The 17,401-nt window shown below is 40.5% G+C and overlaps 1 protein-coding gene across 2 annotated transcripts in view; it reads left to right on the top strand.

The window, feature by feature from the left end:
• The first annotated feature begins 15,067 nt into the window (after positions 1–15,067).
• Positions 15,068–17,401, top strand: part of PRDM2 (PR/SET domain 2) — a 113,812-nt gene continuing 111,478 nt past the window's right edge. The window contains exon 1 of one of the 2 annotated variants that reach the window (XM_077151234.1): positions 15,068–15,112. The gene's annotated coding sequence lies outside the window, so the exon portion shown is untranslated. The remainder of the gene's footprint in view (positions 15,113–17,401) is intronic. The other variant, XM_077151235.1, reaches the window with a different exon arrangement.

Below are 17,401 nucleotides of genomic sequence, written 5' to 3'. Positions count from 1 at the left end.
CCTCAATAATGAGTTTTGGGGTTCCTAGGGAGGCAACAGGCAGATCTCCTGTAACTGGCCAAGAGCTTCTTTTTCTCTATGGCTGGTGGGTTCCCAGGGGTAAAGCCAGACATTAGAATAGGTAGTTTCAGAAAGCCCTGTGGAAACTTTCAAACCTAAGGTGCTGTGTGGAAATGGAATGGATCTTAACCCACCTAGCAGGCTGCCTGAACCCCTCATCTACTACACTGATATGCGTTTCATTTTCCACGTTCTGATTTTTGAAATGCAGCATTTAGTGCCAGCAGGAATTCCTGATGCAGTGCTGACCCCCAAATCAGAAACTGCATGTAACTTTTGATATCTAAGAGCAGAAGGCTGTGTGTTTGGAGGGAAAGGGTAATTGAAGCTGTATCAGTTAAATTTCAGCTCTGCTACCATAAGATAAATGATGATAGTAGCTAACATTTCTATAAATCAAGCACCATGTGGTGTGATTTGCTTATTTCATCTCGTTTAAACCTATCTCCAATTTACAGCTAAAGGAATTGAGGCTTAGAGGAAATTTGTAACTTACTTGACAACATATAACCTGCCAATAATGAAGTCAGGGCATGAGCTCAAGTGATCTGTCTCCAGAGTACATCCTTCAAATGTTGGACTGTGTACTCCTGTGTTTATTTAATCAACAAGACAGGGATAATCATGATGCCAAAGTTATCTATGAAAAGGCTATAATAAGCTTTATAAAAATTAGCTCTATTATAAGCAGTAACTCTTGTACATGCCATTTATAGCTTGCTTTGCCAGGATCTTCCCTCCCCACCGCCAACTCCCCAAAACTAACCCAATTTTTTCCTTTGAGGAATTTATCCCTCCCCCATTCTCAATAAATGAGATAATATTTAACACAACATATAGTAAATGGTCAAATATGCTATCAATTCTTACCTCTCTTGCCGCTATCACTGAGCTATTACTACTATTTTAAATGTGTATCTATATTTAGAATTATTATAAATATATTTAAAACAGTAAGCTTCCTGAAGGCAGGGGGAATGGCTTAACCAGTCTCTGAATATCCTGAAGCTACAAGCCCAGCACGATAATCAGCTCAGGTACTAAAGAAATATTTGTAGAACTGAATTACAATTTAAATAGCTTTTTAAAGTCATGCATCAAGACTGAATTACAAAAGTTTACATATGATAAAACTGGCTTTTAAGCTAAAACGTTATTGAAGAAAAACAATAAAAATGAGTATCTGGATGAACACTATAAAATCTCAATCACTTATAAAATTGATAAATAACAAGGGATAATAAAAAATGGGAATACAATCCACACGTGCAGTGACAGCTTCTTTAAGAAAAACCCAAACTAGTAAAGTTAGTGTTGCAGGCCCTGATGATCCTGACGTCTTTATAAGATTTCCTGTGTCATTCCACGTGGAATTTCACTCCGAACACAGAGAAGAAAGTAGAATCAAGAGGCTCGGGCTAACTCTTAAGTGTCTTCACTTTATATCTCATTTGATGTTTCTGTCTGGATGTGTAGTATCAAAGTCATACCATTCATCTGTAAACTCATCCAGCCCCTGGTTCCATGGGGAAAGGCTTGGGGCATGGATGTTTTGTTTTGTTTTGTTTTAGTATGCTATATGGCGGGGTCACATCTCATTATTTTTCCATGTGAGTATCTTGTTATTGCAGCACCATTTGTTAAATTTTTGTTTGTTTGTTTGGGGAAGTGCATGGACCGGGAATCGAACCTGGGTCTACCGCATGGCAGGTGAGAATTCTACCACTGAACTACCCTTGCACCCCCTTGGGGCATGAACACTTTGCTTTCTAGGTTTAATCACAGAGTCTGGCTTCTGCCACCAACTCCTTCTTGGTCTCTGGTTCATTCTGTCATCACGTGGCATCATTTCTTCCAGGAGCTCGCTCCCTTTTTGCCCCATAGCCATGTGTTGGGGATTGAATTGTGCCCCCATAAAAGGCATGTTCAGGTCCCAAACCCTGGCCCTGGGTGGGGACCAATTCTAAATAGAATCACCTAGACCTTGTTACTTCAGTTAAGATGTTGGCCAGCTGAATCAGGTCCATCATAAGCTGAATGAAATTCGGACAGAGAGGGAGAGAGCCATGGCGGGAAGCCAGGACTCAACGGAATCCTGAAGAAAAGAGGAGAGAACACTGCCAGGTCCATTGCCATATAACAGAAAAGTCAAGGGCCAAGGATCACAGGCAGCCAGCCCCAGAACACCAGTCTTTGGGGAGAAAGCATCGCCTTTCTGATACCTCAAATTTGGACTCCAAGCCTTAAAACCAATGAATTCCTGTTGTTTAAGCCATCCCATTGCATGGTGTTTGTTTTAGCTGTGAGGAAACTAAAACACCACGTTACTGTAACTGCTTTCTTTTCAATTTTATTGCCACCAACCTCAGCTTCCTCCAATTAGAAAAAACAGTTTCTGCAGAAATAATTTTCTTGTCCAAGGATGACATCTGTTTCATTTTCCTGCAACCTTTCAGAGATTTACTAGAATTGCCAACCGCCCAGACCCCTCATCTCAGTCTCTACCAGCCTCAGCTTTTGAGAACTCTTTGCTATGACACGATCCTGAGAAAACCAAAACCCCTCTTTCTGGTCTATTTGAATTGTTATTTAAAGATTGCCGGAGTTGCATGGGATTACCCTGCCTGGAAGACATGGTACTTGGAACAATAATTTGGCAATCTGATCCCAAGTTTTCATAATTTCACCTTTGCTAACGGTATTACTTAAAAAAAAAAAAATTCTCTCTCTCCTGCCATGCCGGAGACCCGGGTTCGATTCCCAGTGCCTGCCCATGCAAAAAAAAAACCTCTCTGCAATGCTAAGGAAAGTAATAATAAAAATTTCTAATTTTTTATTGCCTTAGCTGTATCCTTCTTAGTTCAACCTTGCTCTAAGCCAGAGTGAGGACAATTCTTCAGATTCTTGATATGGTTCATATTCAAAGAGAATGCAAGTTTTACAATACGCTGAGGTCCATAACCCCATCTTTCATTTATTCACAGCACAAACATGAGTTTGAGTATTTTCTAAGGTAAAGCTCTGTGTTAGACATGGAGGAGATGGAAATGTATCCCTGTTTAATCAGCACCTTTGCTACTATGTGACAGGCACCATGAGAAGTGCTTTATATACATTTTCTCTAGTTTCACAAACCCTCGCTGAGGCAGATATTATTATTATTATTATTATTATTATTATTATTATACCTTTGTCATTATTATTGTTTTGTATTAGCACTGAGGATTAGAAAAGTTTAGTGACTTGTCCAAGGTCACCCAGCTCGTGAGTGGTAGAGCAGGACTGAGACCCAGGGCTGATTGACTGCAGAGCCCAAAGATGACCATGACACTGACCTATCTCTCAGTGCCAGGGAGGGGGCTAAGACACAATCCCCACCCCCAAGCACAGTGGGCTCCACAGAGCAGACTGGCCTGAACCAAAAGTCGCAAGACCATTAGGACTAGCACAACGGTGCTTTAAAACAGAAGACCCAAAGAGGATTTCCACCCGGGAGGTCAGGGAAGTGCTCCCCAAAAAGAGGACAGCAAGCTGTGTCCTAAAGGCTGGGGACATTTTTAAATAAGCAGGGCTAGAAGGACAGACATTCTGAGCAATATGTTTAAAATTACGTAAGTGTGCGATGGGTTTGGGGAAAAGTGCATCAGTTTGACTGGAAGGGAAAGGAAATAAGGCTGGATGGGGAGGTGGAAACGAGAGGAGAGAAAATCAGGAGAGCATCAGGGATGAAGACTGGGGTGTGAGGTTAGGGGAGCAGGTAGGGTAGACTTCTAAACTGGAAAGAAGAGGGTCAGGCTGACAGCCACTTCATTATTGTCTGCAGGAGGCAGGGACAAAGGGCCAGAAAAGGCAGACTTCAGACTCTCTGAGTTTAAGGTTATGAATCCAGATTTCTATATAACATTGAGAGATGGTGTTCTAGTCTGCTAGCTGTCGGAATGCAATATACCAGAAACGGGATGGCTTTTAAAAAGGGGAATCAAATAAGTTGCTAGTTTACAGTTCTAAGGCTAAGAAATTGTCCCAATTGCAACAAGTCTATAGAAATGTCCAATCAAAGGCATCCAGGGAAAGATACTTCGTTCAAGAAGGCTGATGAAGTTCAGGGTTTCTCTCTCAAGTGAGAAGGCACATGGTGAACACAGTCAGAGTTACTCTCTCATCTGGAAGAACACATGGCGAACATGGCATCATCTGCTAGCTTCTTCTCCTGGTTCCTGTTGCATGAAGCTCCCTGGGAGGCATTTTCCTTCTTCATCTCCAAAGCACTGGCTGGTGGACTCTCTGCTTCGTGGTGCTGCAGCATTTGCTGCTCTCTTGAATCTCTTTCATTCTTCAAAATGTTTCCTCTTTTATAGGACTCCAGAAATTTATCAGGACCCACCCGAATGGGTGGAGACATGTCGTCACCTAATCCAACTTCACAACCACTCTTGATGAAATCACATCTCCAGGGAGATGAGCTGATTAGTTTCAAACATACAGTATTGAATAGGGGTTATTCTGCCTTTATGAAAATGGGATTTAGATTAAAACATGGCTTTTCTAGGGGACATACATCTTTTCATACCAGCACAGATGGAAAATCAGATCCTTAAGTATTTAAGGGCAAACAGGATGAGAAGGTGCTGGCACCCCAACTCATTTTTCAAATGAGGCAACGGACTAAATGGGATTAAATGATTTGCCCAAAGCCATCCATTAATTTATTCATCCTGTGAGCAGCATCTGTCGTCCGCAGGGCTCAGTGGCAGGTGTGGTGACAGGAGCGAAGAGCCCTGGGCTCCCTACAGTCTACTAGAGGAGATAAGTCCTATGTTCTAATAACAGGACTATAAGGTCAAAAGCTTAAGATGTGGTAAAGAGCATGACTGTGCTCTAGGAAGTACAGGGAGTCTGGAGAGGGAAGGAATGCCCCCCCTTCCCTCCTTGGGGTGGGGAAGGACCACCAACTGGCTGGCCAGGAGGCATGTGAGCCGGGCATTGAAGAGTGGATAGGATGTGCGCACGTGGACGAGGCAGAGAAGGGCTTCCCAGGAGGGGGCTGTTAGGAAGAAAGGCAGTGAGCAGGAACATGGGTGAGTGAAAGGAAACGAGGGTAGAGGAGCTGAAACATAAGTTAATGGGATGGCCTTGACTTCCAGACGGAAGAGACAGGGGTTTAATTAATCAGCAGATTGGGGTCCCCAGTTCCAAAAAGGCAGGGCCGGGAGCTGTCTTGCTCACACTAAAGCTCCCAAACCTTGTAGCTGCTCAGTATAAATATGTTGGATGAATGAATCTGGACTAATTAATCCTCACTGACGTCTAGCTTTCTTCATTCTCCCAAGCCTCTTGTGATTTAGGGAAACAGCAGCTTTTTTCACAACTCTGGCCCAATTAATCTGAGCATGAGCATTGGGGTAAAGAATGCAAGGTGAAAGGAAAAATACCAAAGTAAGGTATACCGGATTTGGTAAGACAGTCTCAAGAGAGAGAGTTTAATTGAGAGAAAAATAGTTTTAATACTTGGTGATGTTATATTCGCATTGTGAGTCTTTTGCTTTTCAATGTAATCTGAATTATATTTTTCCCAATTAAATGTCTTTGTGTGTGTTTGTGTGTGTGTGCTGGAGTGTAAATACGTTTGCCTGTAGGAATTTTGGAGTGATTTTATGGAAATGCATTTCTTCCTATTAGTTGATAAAATTCTTTAAAGTTGTTTATACTGAAAATAAATAATTTATGTTATAAAATAAGCCCTAAAGCAGCAACAGAAATTCTCTCAGCTCTCATGTCAAGACTTGTTGTCTGAATGCCACATGTTAATCTGCAACTAAAGACATGAAAATATTGAAAGATCCATAAGCGTGTTTGAGCTTGTCTTTTCTTTGCTTTATTACAGTTTTTCTTTTTCAGATACAGTTTTTACTCAGAAGTTTATTTGTAGAAGATTCATTGGTAAGTATTTAGCGCTATCCTTCAATGAGAAATATTGTAGATTTATGAAAAACCTATGTTTCCCACAGGCATGGCTTCTGATATAAAAATCACCAACAGAAAAGATATTTGCTTTGAATGTACTGTTATTTAAATAAATATTACTTCAAAATACCATTGCTACAGTTTCATTAATATTAGGTATATAGGAAATGCCATTCTACAATATTACTATATCTTAATGCTATTTTAATGTTAGCCCTTTTGCACTATTGCTTTCTCTAATCTATATTTTGTTGTTGTTCCCCAGCTTGAAGACAGTATAAAAATCAGGTGTATTAATCTCTTTATTTTCTTCCACCTTCCTTACATTACCTACTTTGATCCTACCTGCCTTATTGTATGCATGTGTGTCAGCCAACCAAATTATTTTTGGAATGAGATAGAAAATAAATAAATAAATAAATATTAATATATTAATCAATATATATTTTTTACAATTATACCTACGTTTTAAAAATTTTAACTACTTGTTCAAATATACATTGTGGACTAAGAAATGGTTGTGTTTCTTTTTGCTGTGTCCAAGTCAATTTTTGTTCTATTATTGGCTAATAGTTTTATTATTCACTAAGCTTCCAACTCAGGGACAGAGTATGTAATAATTTTTTGAATTAAACAAGATGCTTTTATTATGATAATCCTTTTGTTTTCTGATTCAAAATAATAATATAATGTATTTTAAATTATATAATGTATTTTAAATTATATTATGTTATGTATTTTATATATATAAATATAAATTTATATTTTTATAAATTTTTATCAATATAAATTTACATATAAATTATGTGTTATATATAAATACATAATTATATGTATTTTTAATTATATAAACATCTTTGCATATTTCATTGTTTTACATTATTATATTTTGCATTATGTATTCCATATGCTATATATTTACATACACATTATATATTTCATATACATGTGTTATACAATCATGGATTTGGGTTTTTGTCACCAAAAGAATATCTCTTTTTAACTGCAATGTTCAAATTCCATAGTGACATTTCAAGAGAACAGAAGATAAAGCCTCAAGTTATATAATACCCTGGTTTTCTTTGTTTTGCATTTCCTCCCCAAAATTGTCAACTGTGACAAAGGGCGAATTGTATATCCTTTTTACTTAAATAGTTATTATTTTGAAAGATGCCAAAAGTTTTTTTAAAGTCCTTATAAAATTTGGGGGTTGCTTTTTCTCACAAACTAAGGGACATTTCAACTACTGTATTTTTAACTCAAGCTAAGCTCTCCTTATCAGCTATTGCTAGTTTCAGTTTTCAATTATGAAACTTTCCTGGAGTAAGTTATATAAATACAACCAGAATAAAAGATTTTAAAGCTAGAAGTCATCTTAGGGATCTGGTCTAGCTCTTAATTTTACAGTTATGAAAATCAGGCCCAGAGACATTAAAATCATAATTAAAGGCATACAAACCCTTTTAAAAATTCTTAACCACAAATTCTTAGAAACGAAAACCAAACACCAGAAGCTGTCAAAGGCTGAAAGAGATCTTTTTAAAAAAGAACACAGGAACAAATTTTATGTTTTAAAAGCCATTTATAAGCTTACCTAAAAGATCAATTTATTCCCTGCTAAAATATTTGTTCTCCTGTAAAGAAAGCTATACTATTTCATCAGGGTCAACTATACAGAGCGGTTAGGGGACCATGATTTGTGATGCCACCTGGTAAATAAGAAGCAATTCACAGGGAATTGCTAATTTTAAGAGAAAGTTTGCAGCCTAGGGCGAGGTGCTTCCTTGTGCTTTGGCTGATCTGGCTGAGAGGAGACCTAATCCTGACTGGCATGAAAGGAAGCTAATAAGGCTTCAGTCTTGCCCATAAATTTTTTTGACATTTGCTCTTTGACTAGAATACATAAAAAGGGTGTTATTAATATTTTAGCTTTCTGTAGTAGCATCTTTATGCCTTGCATCATGAAATATACGTAGAAAGAGGCAAGGAAGGTCCTGCTGCAGTCTGCATGGAGCCTGGGTCTGTTGATATTTTTAGACAGCGTAACAACATACAAGGAAGTGAAGCTCCAGTTTTCTCATTTTCAGGGGATTTCAGATGGTGGCTGGGCATGCTGCCTCTTTGGCTTTGCTAATTACAGTCTCGATATTATTTATATATGGAGAGACATTTGGCCCGAACAGTGTTCATTACTAAGAAATGGGGAGACAAAAACTAATGTGATGATCTCACTTAGATAAAATAATTAGAATATGCAAATTAATGGAATTGGAAATTAGAGTACAGGTTACCAGCGGTAGGATTGAGAGTGGGGAATGGGAGGTAATGTTGAATCGGTACAGAGTTTTATTTGGGGTGATGGAAATGTCTTGGTAATGGATGGTGGTAATGGTCGCCCAAATTGTGAATGAAATTAACACCACTGAGTGGTATATTTGAAAGTACTTAAAAAGAAATGTTTTAGGTTCAATATATATTATCAAAATAAAATTGAAAAAAATCCATAAAACTTTCCAACGTAAAGAGTGAGTCCTAATGTATGCTGTGGATTATAGTTGATATAATAATAATAATAATAATAATAATAATAATAATATTGTTTCATTAGTTGTAAAAGATATCGCACTAAAGCAAAATGTTAGCAATTGGGAAAACTGTGTGTACATGTGTGTAGGGGGGTTATATGGGAATCCTGAACTTTCTGCATCATTTTTCTGTAAACCTGAAACTTCTCTAAAAAAACTTTTTTTTTTTAATAATGGAGGGAATGGTATGGTATGGATAAATAAAACCACAATGCCTCTATGTTGACCAGTGTTTTCAGCCTTTGCACTAATCAACTTTTTTCCCCCCTTAATCAAAGTATTACTGATTAGAGTTCATGTATTATGAACAGGGGGCGGTATCAAGAGGGAGAAATAGATTCTTAGGAGTGAAAATAATCTTAACCATAAAAATGTTCTCAACTCTTAGCCATAAATTCTTAAAAACAGAAACAACACACCAAAAACGTTTTCAAAAGCTGAAAGAGACAGTTGCAAAAGAAATACAGGAGCTAAATTTACATTTAAAAGCCGTCTATTCTCCTACATTAAAGATTTGTTTATTCCCTTCTAAAATATTTGTGTGCTTTCCTGTAACTATGCCATAGTATTTCATCAGCGTGCATAAAGCTCAAGTATACATCTAGTACATGAGCAGATACAGCATATCTATGAGATTAAAATGTTATGAGGGGGGCAATTAGGGGGTAAAAAATAGTCTATAAAAGGCCACTGGGGTGGGGAAGCAGATAATGAAAACATGATTGAGAAACACTCCCTTTATTTGACCAATCCCTGCTCCATATTCCAGCTGAGCAGACAGATGTCTAAAAGTGAGGCTGGAAAATCAGATACAGAATAATCTACAGCGGGGTTTCTCAACATTTTGACATTTGGGGCCCACTAATCCTTTGTTGTAGGGGGCTCTCCTGTGCATAGTAGGATGTTTAGAGCATATTTGGTGTACAGTTTCTTACAACTGCCATAACAAATTGCCTCAAACTGTGGGGCTTGAAATAACAGAAATTTGTTGTCTCAAATTCTGCAGGGCCCTGGTCTTACCTAGGCCTCCGGTGCAGGAAGCTGCCCCGCCTCCCCCAGCTAGCCAGGTGTTATTTGGCTTAAGGCACCACCCGCCCATTGTGTCTGTCTTCACCTGGCCCTCTTCCCTCTGCACTGGGTGTCTGTGTTTCCAAATTTCCCTCTTCTTATCAGGACACCAGATTTAGGGCTCACCTTAATACAAAATGACCCCTTCTTAAGTAATTATATCTTCTGGGTGGATATGAAAATTTGGGGGATGGGAGGGCTATTCAACCCCGCACACCTGGCCTCTGCCTACTGGATGCCAGTAGCACAATACCTGGTTATAACCACCCAAAATGTCTCCAGGCATTGTCACATGTTCCCTGGGGGACCCCAGTTGAGGACCACCGAGGCACAGTCAGTTAAATTAATCATAACTTGGGCCATGGGTTAAGGTTTAGAGTAGAGGCTACTCTACTTGATGCCACTGCTTATGAACAAAGCCCAACAGTCTCAACCCTAAACAATCTGAGCTTTAGCTTCTTCACCTGTACAATTAGCAGGATTAAATAAGAACATGATACAGCGTGCTCCCACCCCCCTTCTAACCGTTACATTTCTCTACTGTAAGATTCGTCTATACCTTTTGAAGCTGCAGAAGCTTTCATACTGAAATCATGCAGCCCAACATGTCTAATATGTACTAAGATTTCTCTTTCACGCTTGGAGTTTCTTTCTTGGAATTTCATTCATTAACATCGAACCAGAGCCCAGCACACAAGTTTTTCTTTTGGTTTCTTGCACATCATTCCTTGTTTGGGTAAATGAAAAGGCAGAGGGATGTCAGGTAGTGGAGGGGTGAGGAAGGTGAAATGAAGAAAATGGGAGCAGGGACTCTGGATCTCAATTAAAATGACTTGCAGTCACAAGAAGAGAGATTACGGTTTTTGTTTTTGAAAGTAAGCAATGAATTATTTAAACAAAAAGGGAGAGTTCATTTGTTTTAGCGTCAGCTCTCAGATGTCCAATCACCTTCTTTTTTGACCATGCCTATGAGTTTTTAATAAATGCTCTTAGCTGACAGACTGGGGAGAATATTTAGAATGGTCTCTTATGTAGTTATTTTCAAAAATTACTTCCCGCTATCTGCCCCAAGTAGGTCAGTTGAGGCATGGGAGGTTGAGAAACATGCGGGGGTATTGCCTGCACCAGTCCCTTGTGGCCTCCTGGGCTGGCCCTCAGGCTTTGAGGGGTAGGGGGCAGTATAGCTTAGTGGTTACGTGCACAGTCTAGGTAACTAAGCTGCTGAGGTACAAACCCTGGTTCTTTTACTAACTAGATGAATTCTAGCCCTTTCTGACCTCAGCTTTATCAGTGGTAAAACAAGGATAGTAGAAGTGGTGCTTATCTCATGGGCTCAATGTATGAGATAATCCACATAAAAACCTGGCATCCCAGCAAAGAATAAGTCCTCTTATCATCTGGGGAATTTAAGGCCACTTACATTCTCTTTGGCGGTGTGTTGTAAATTCTTTAACCTTGTTGTAAAGCCTTCAATCACTTGGAGCATTGTCCTAGGAGTCCATTGCTCTAGCTGCTCTATGCTTAGCAGGAGCTCTGTAATTTCCATTAGAAACACATTGTCTTTAAAAAAAAATTTTTTGTGGTAAAAAGTACATAACATAAAATTAGTTATTTTAACCATTTTTAATTGTGTAATTCCATGGCTTAATTACATTCACAATGTTGTGCAACCATCACCGCTATCGATTTCCAAGACTTTTCCATCACCCCAAACAGAATCTCTGTACCCATTAAGCAATAATTCCCCATTCCTCCCTTCCCCCAGTCCCTGGTGACCTCTACTCTACTTTCTGTCTCCATGAATTTGCTTAATCAAGATATTTCATAGAAGGGGAACCATACAACCTTTGTTGGTTGGTGTCTGACATTTCACTTTGCATACTTTTCAAGACTTATCCATGTTTTAGCACATATCACAAATTCGTTCCTTTTTACGGCTGATTAATATTCCACTGTATGTATATATCAGATTTTATTTATCCATCTATCTGTTGATGGACACCTTTTGAATAATGAATAATGCTGTGATGAACATTGGTGTACGAGTATCTGTTGTGCCCCTGTTTTCAATTTTTGGGGTCTATACCTAGGAGTGGGATTGCTGAGTCATATGGAAATTCTAGTTTAAGTTTTTGAGAAACTGCCAAATTATTTTTTTATACAGGCTGCCCCATTTTACATTTCCACCAGAAATGCACGTGTTCCAATTTCTCCACATCCTTACTAACAGCTATTTTCCATATAAATATATTTAACATATAAACCATCCTACTGAGTGTGAAATGGTATCTCATTGTGGTTTTGATTTGTATTTCCATGATGATTAATGATGCTGAGCATCTTTTCATGTGCTTATTGGTTATTGGCCATGGCCATTTGTGTATCTCTTTTGGAAAAATGTCTATTTAAGCCCTTTGCCCATTTTTAAAATTGGTTGTTCGTCTTTTTGCTAGTGAGTCGAAAGAATTCTTTATATATTCTAGATGTTAAACCCTTATCAGATATATGATTTGTAATTATTTTCCCCACTGTGTGGGTTGTGTTTTCACTTTCTTGAAATGTCCTTTGATGTACAAAATTTTTAAATTTAGATGAAGTCCAATTTATGTGTTTTTTCCTTTGGTCCTCATTTTTCTGGTGTCATATGTAAGAATTTGAGGTCATGAAGAACTATCTTGTTGTCTTCTTATATTTAGGACATTAACCCATTTTGAGTTAATTTTTGTAGATGATGTGAGGTAGGAGTCCTCCTTCATACTTCTGCATGTGGAAATTCAGTTTTCCCAGCACCATTTGTGAACAGACTATTCTTTCCCCATTGAATGGACTTGGGATTCTTGTCAAAACACAATTGGCTATAGATTTATTTCTGGACTCTCAATTTGGTTCCATTCATTTATACATTTATCCTTATACCAGATTCACACAATTTTTATTATTGTAGCTTTGTACTAAGTTTCGAAATCTGGAAATGAGTATGCCAACTTTTTCTTTTTCAAAATTATCTTTACTATTCTGGAACCGTTGCAATTTCATATGAACTTAAGGATTGGTTTTTCCATTTCTACAAAAGAGCTGTTGGAATTTCTGTAGAGATTGTGTAACTCAGTTGACCACTTTGGGTAGTGCTGATGTCTTAATAGTATTGTCTCCCCATCCATAAACATTAGATGTATTTCCATTTATTTAGATGTTTTTAAATTTTTTCCAGCAATATGTTGTAGTTTTCAGTGTATAGGTGTTTCACCTCCTTGGGTCAATTTATTCCTTGGTATTTTATTATTTTAAATACTGGGTAAATGGAATTGTTTTCTTAATATTCTTTTTGGGTTGTTCATTGCTGGTGTTTAGAAATACAACTGATTTTTGTGTGTTGATATTGTATTTTATGACTTTGTATCATATTCTGTCTTTTGAATGTACATCATCATGTTGCTCTACAACGTCTGCGCTAAGATTTTTTTCCCCATTATATATTAAGTGTTTACAATGTGCCGACACTGTCCTGGGCACTGGGATATTGCTGTGAATGAGGCATTAACATGTTAAGGTACAAAACTGGCCACTACCCGTACTGGCCTTTCATTTATGTTGTGGAATTAGATGAAGAGTGTATTTGATAAATTAGATGAAGAGTGTATTTGATAAATTAGATGAAGAGTGTATTTGATAGTTCCATCCCTTAATATAGAAATGGCCCATGAGCTGTGATGCCAACATGTCTTGAATTCCTTCTTATCCTTCTGCAATACACCTCATCTTTTCAGAGGCAAAAGTGTAATAATGTTCAGCATATCAGACAGATAATAGATACTTGTCTATTGGTATTCTCAATAGTTCTTATCTTTTATAAAAAAATTAAAATGGTAAAATACGCATAATTGTTTACCCTGGGGTATAGCACAGACTGAAAATTATAAACATGCTCAAGAAGGATACTGGGATGAAAAATACATGATGGCTGATAAAGGGGGAATTCAGAGATGCTGAGATACACCCAGTGTGGTAGACCGAATAATGCCCCCAAAGATAAGTCCACGTGCTAACTCCTGGAGCCTGTGAATATTATCTCATATGGAAACAAAAAATTCTTTGTGGGTGTGATTAAGAATTTTGGATGGGGAGATTATTTTGGCTTATCTGGGTGAGCCCTTTATGTAGTCTTGTGTATCCTCATAAGAGGGAGGCAGAGGGAGATTTTACACATGCAGAGGAGAAAGCAATCTGAAGGTGGAGCAGAAAGAGATTTAAAGATGTTGGCTTCGAACACTGGAGTGATGTGGCCACAAACCAAAGAACACTGGCGGCTACCAGAAGCTGGAAGAAGCAAGGAATAAATTCTCCCGTAGAGCCTCTGGAAGAGAGGTTTGATTTCCTGTTTTCTTAGACTCTGTCCTGACCCTGTCACTTTATAAGGTCTTGATACAATTTACTCTGATGAGGTTATCATCACCTGTTCGCTATAACTGATTAGGGCATGGGTTACAATATCACCTCCTTACATTAAGATTCAAGTTTCCAACTTCCTATTTTATCTCTTATCCGCTCTTCTCCACCCAACTTCACTCTCATCTGCAGAGGCCTGCTGGACCGCGCCCATGATGTGTAGCAGGTATTTCCAATTTAACCCAGTTTATGTCTATCATAGCATTTAGTCATCACCTAGACTGCCCACTTGTTTACTCTTTTGTAAGCATTTAGTTCCATAAGGACAAGGCTAATGTCATAGTCTCTGCTGTCACCAATGACTGCACAACGGTGCCAGGCACACGGTGGGTAGCCAATAAATACTTGTTAATGCATGCACAAATAAACCCAACTGCATCTGCCTTCTTGGAGTTTGATCTTTTAGGGTGAAGCAAGACTCGTCGTTCCATAAAAGACACTGTCGCTTTGACACTGTCGAAGATGTTTATCCAATCCAAAAGTTAATTATCGATGAACACTTTCTCCTTCTCCCCTCCTTTTTTGTTTTTTTTCAAGGCTGCGGATTCTTCAAGCAATTTTAATCCTGCAGAATCCCCACCCTTTGGTGCTGTCAGAGTGGGCACAGCGAGGGAGCCCCGGGGGCTTTCCTCTCGGAGGCCCCGCGGGAGGGCTTCGCGGTGCCCCCGCGGGGCGGCCGGAGCGGCCGGGGCGGAGAGAGTCGGATCTCTGTCGGGCCCGGGGTCGGAGCCCTCGGACGACGGCGCGCGCGGCGCGGGGGCCACGAGGGGGCCCCCGGGGGCCTCTCGGAAGGCGCGCGGGAGGTCGGCGACCCGAGGGCCCCGGGCGCGGGAGGCCCAAGGTCGCGGCCGGCGCCGCCCGACGTCATTTCCGACCGAAGCCAAGATGGCGGCGGCGCGGCCGCGGGCGCCGGGGCGGGCGGAGCGGCGGCGGCGGCGGCGCGGGCGGCGGCTCTCGGCGCTCTGAGACTTGGGGCGCAGCGGGCGCAGGTAAGACGCGGTCGGGCGCGCGGCCTCCTGGGCGCCGGGGCGCCCCCGGAGCCCCGCGGCCGCCGAGCAGCCAAGCGGCGGGGTGGACACTCAGGGCTCCCCGGGCGCCGCAGGGGTCCGGGCCGGCGGGCGCGCCCCTCTCCGCGGTCCCCGGACGTCCCGGGCGCGACGGCGGGCGGGAGCCCCGGAACAATGCGCGCTCCGAGCAGCGGGCGGCCCGGAGTCCCTCCCGGCCCGCGTCCGAGCCCCCTGGCCCTGCCCCGGGGCCCCGCTGCGGGGAAGTTGCGGGGCGCGCTTTCGGGGCCGGGGTGCGTCGCGCGGCCCGCGAGGGGGACACGGCGGACTGCGGCGCGGCGGTGCGGGGTGCGCGGCTCAGAGTCCATCTCGGACGCGGCGGTCCCGCTGCCCTGGCGGCTCACGTGGGGCTCCCGGGGCCGTTTGAATTTTCCAGTCTTTTTGCTTTTCTCTTTTGTGTTCACACCCGAACGTGTCTCTCACATCTGCTTTCCTGATTTGTTTTGTGTCTTGCGTCTTTGTGTTCCCGAAATAGTTTTGGGTGGTTTAGACCTGGAAATTCTCTCCCTCAGCTGTGTTCCCATAACCCCATCCTTTAAAAACAAAACAAGAAAAAACGAAAAACCAGAAACAGACATGCACTTACATATTATTAATTTCGTTCCCAAAGATGCCCAAGAACCAGTTTTTGATGGTGGCAAGTATGTGAAGTAAACCTAACAGGTTATTGTTAGTCCTAAAATCTTGGCTCCCCCGACCCACGAGTGACCGCGGGGGCTGGCCGCGCCTGCGACCCCCGGTCGGGCTGCCGGCTACCCGAGGGGTCCACCCTGACCGGCGGCGCGGATTCTCTGAACCCGTCAGCGGCGATTCCCCCGGAGCGGTGCGAGTCCTGCTGGCCCCTCATTTTCCACTCGGTGTCGTCCTGAGGTCCTGGGTTCAGTGGAGAAGTGGACCGCCCTTTGCTGAGTCTCAGGAGGCCCTTGATCCTTTTAACCAGACATTGAGATGATTGTACCTAGAACGGGACTAAAATATTTCTTACAGTTTTTGTTTACTGCAGGTCTCTTGTTAAAAGCGACAGCAACGTTGAGCAACAAACGGATCTTTTCAGATTCTCTTTCCTACAGTAGCACAGCCTTCTTTTCACCAGTGTGATCAGTTGTGTTCAAGAACTAAAAAAATGTAGGCTTTAAAAAAATATTATGAAATTTGCTTTACAAATATTGAGGGGACATGGAAAAAGATAATCGTATTTTCTTTTTTGGTAGAGTTTCGTGTTTATGAGATGGCATGCAGCTGCCTCCTTATTCTCTAGAAGCTTCCTTAAAAACCCCAACTTGGCCATCTTATTTTACGTATAGGAACTCATTTTAGACTTGAAAGGACCTTTAAAGATGATCTTATTAATCCCCCTTGTTTCAAGCTTTGGAAACTTAAATTCAAATTCATTGTGGGACTAAAACGCCTTCACTTCTCTTGTCATCTCAGGACTCTTACTGTGTCATCCAACACATCATGTTCGGTTTGATTTAAATGAGTTAATAGATTTATTTAAGGTGCTTGGAAAAGTGCCTGGCATAGTAATAATGCTCAGTAAATGTTTCCTATTATTAATTCTGAGAGTTTCTTTGATTGAAAAATTGGTATATTCAGGAACGTTTGACTTTTCTTCCCTTGTGGACCATGCCTGAAACAATGCAGTGTATTTTTGCAATAATATATTGGTTTGTACCAACAAAACTTAACAAATTCTTACCTACTACCATTTGGAAAACAGAGAAAGGCAGAAAGAAAGAATATAAATTAGACATAATTTTTTCGCCTAAGTGCTGTCAACATGTTGGCTGACTTACTTTTCTTTCCCTTCTCTCTCATTCTGCGTGTGTGTATAATCAATGCATGTCATCCTTATTTTTCCTTAAAGAATTGAGCCATTTCTATATATTTATATTTTATATAGAATCGATATCACATTACGGATGTTGTTCATAACTTATCTTTGCTTACCCATGTAGCCATGTCATTAAATATTCTTTAATATGATTTTTAATGGCTACATAACATACAAACAGGCTGTGATTTATATAAGTCCATATTGATTAATAAGATTCCTGTAGCCTGAGATTTTCTCTTCATTAGGATTTGTTTATATATTTTTTGAAGCGTGAATTTTGAAATTCTGTAGTCTTTTAAGATATGTGAACAGGTAAATTTTGTTTCTCAGCCTCTAAAGACGCATTTTTCCTGCTTTTGCAGTTCCAAGAAGTAACA

This window comes from Tamandua tetradactyla, chromosome 2, assembly GCF_023851605.1.
Source record: "Tamandua tetradactyla isolate mTamTet1 chromosome 2, mTamTet1.pri, whole genome shotgun sequence".
In the NCBI taxonomy this organism is placed as follows: Eukaryota; Metazoa; Chordata; class Mammalia; order Pilosa; family Myrmecophagidae; genus Tamandua; species Tamandua tetradactyla.
The sequence above is the reverse complement of the archived record's forward strand: the minus strand, read 5'-3'. Positions and strand labels throughout refer to the sequence as shown.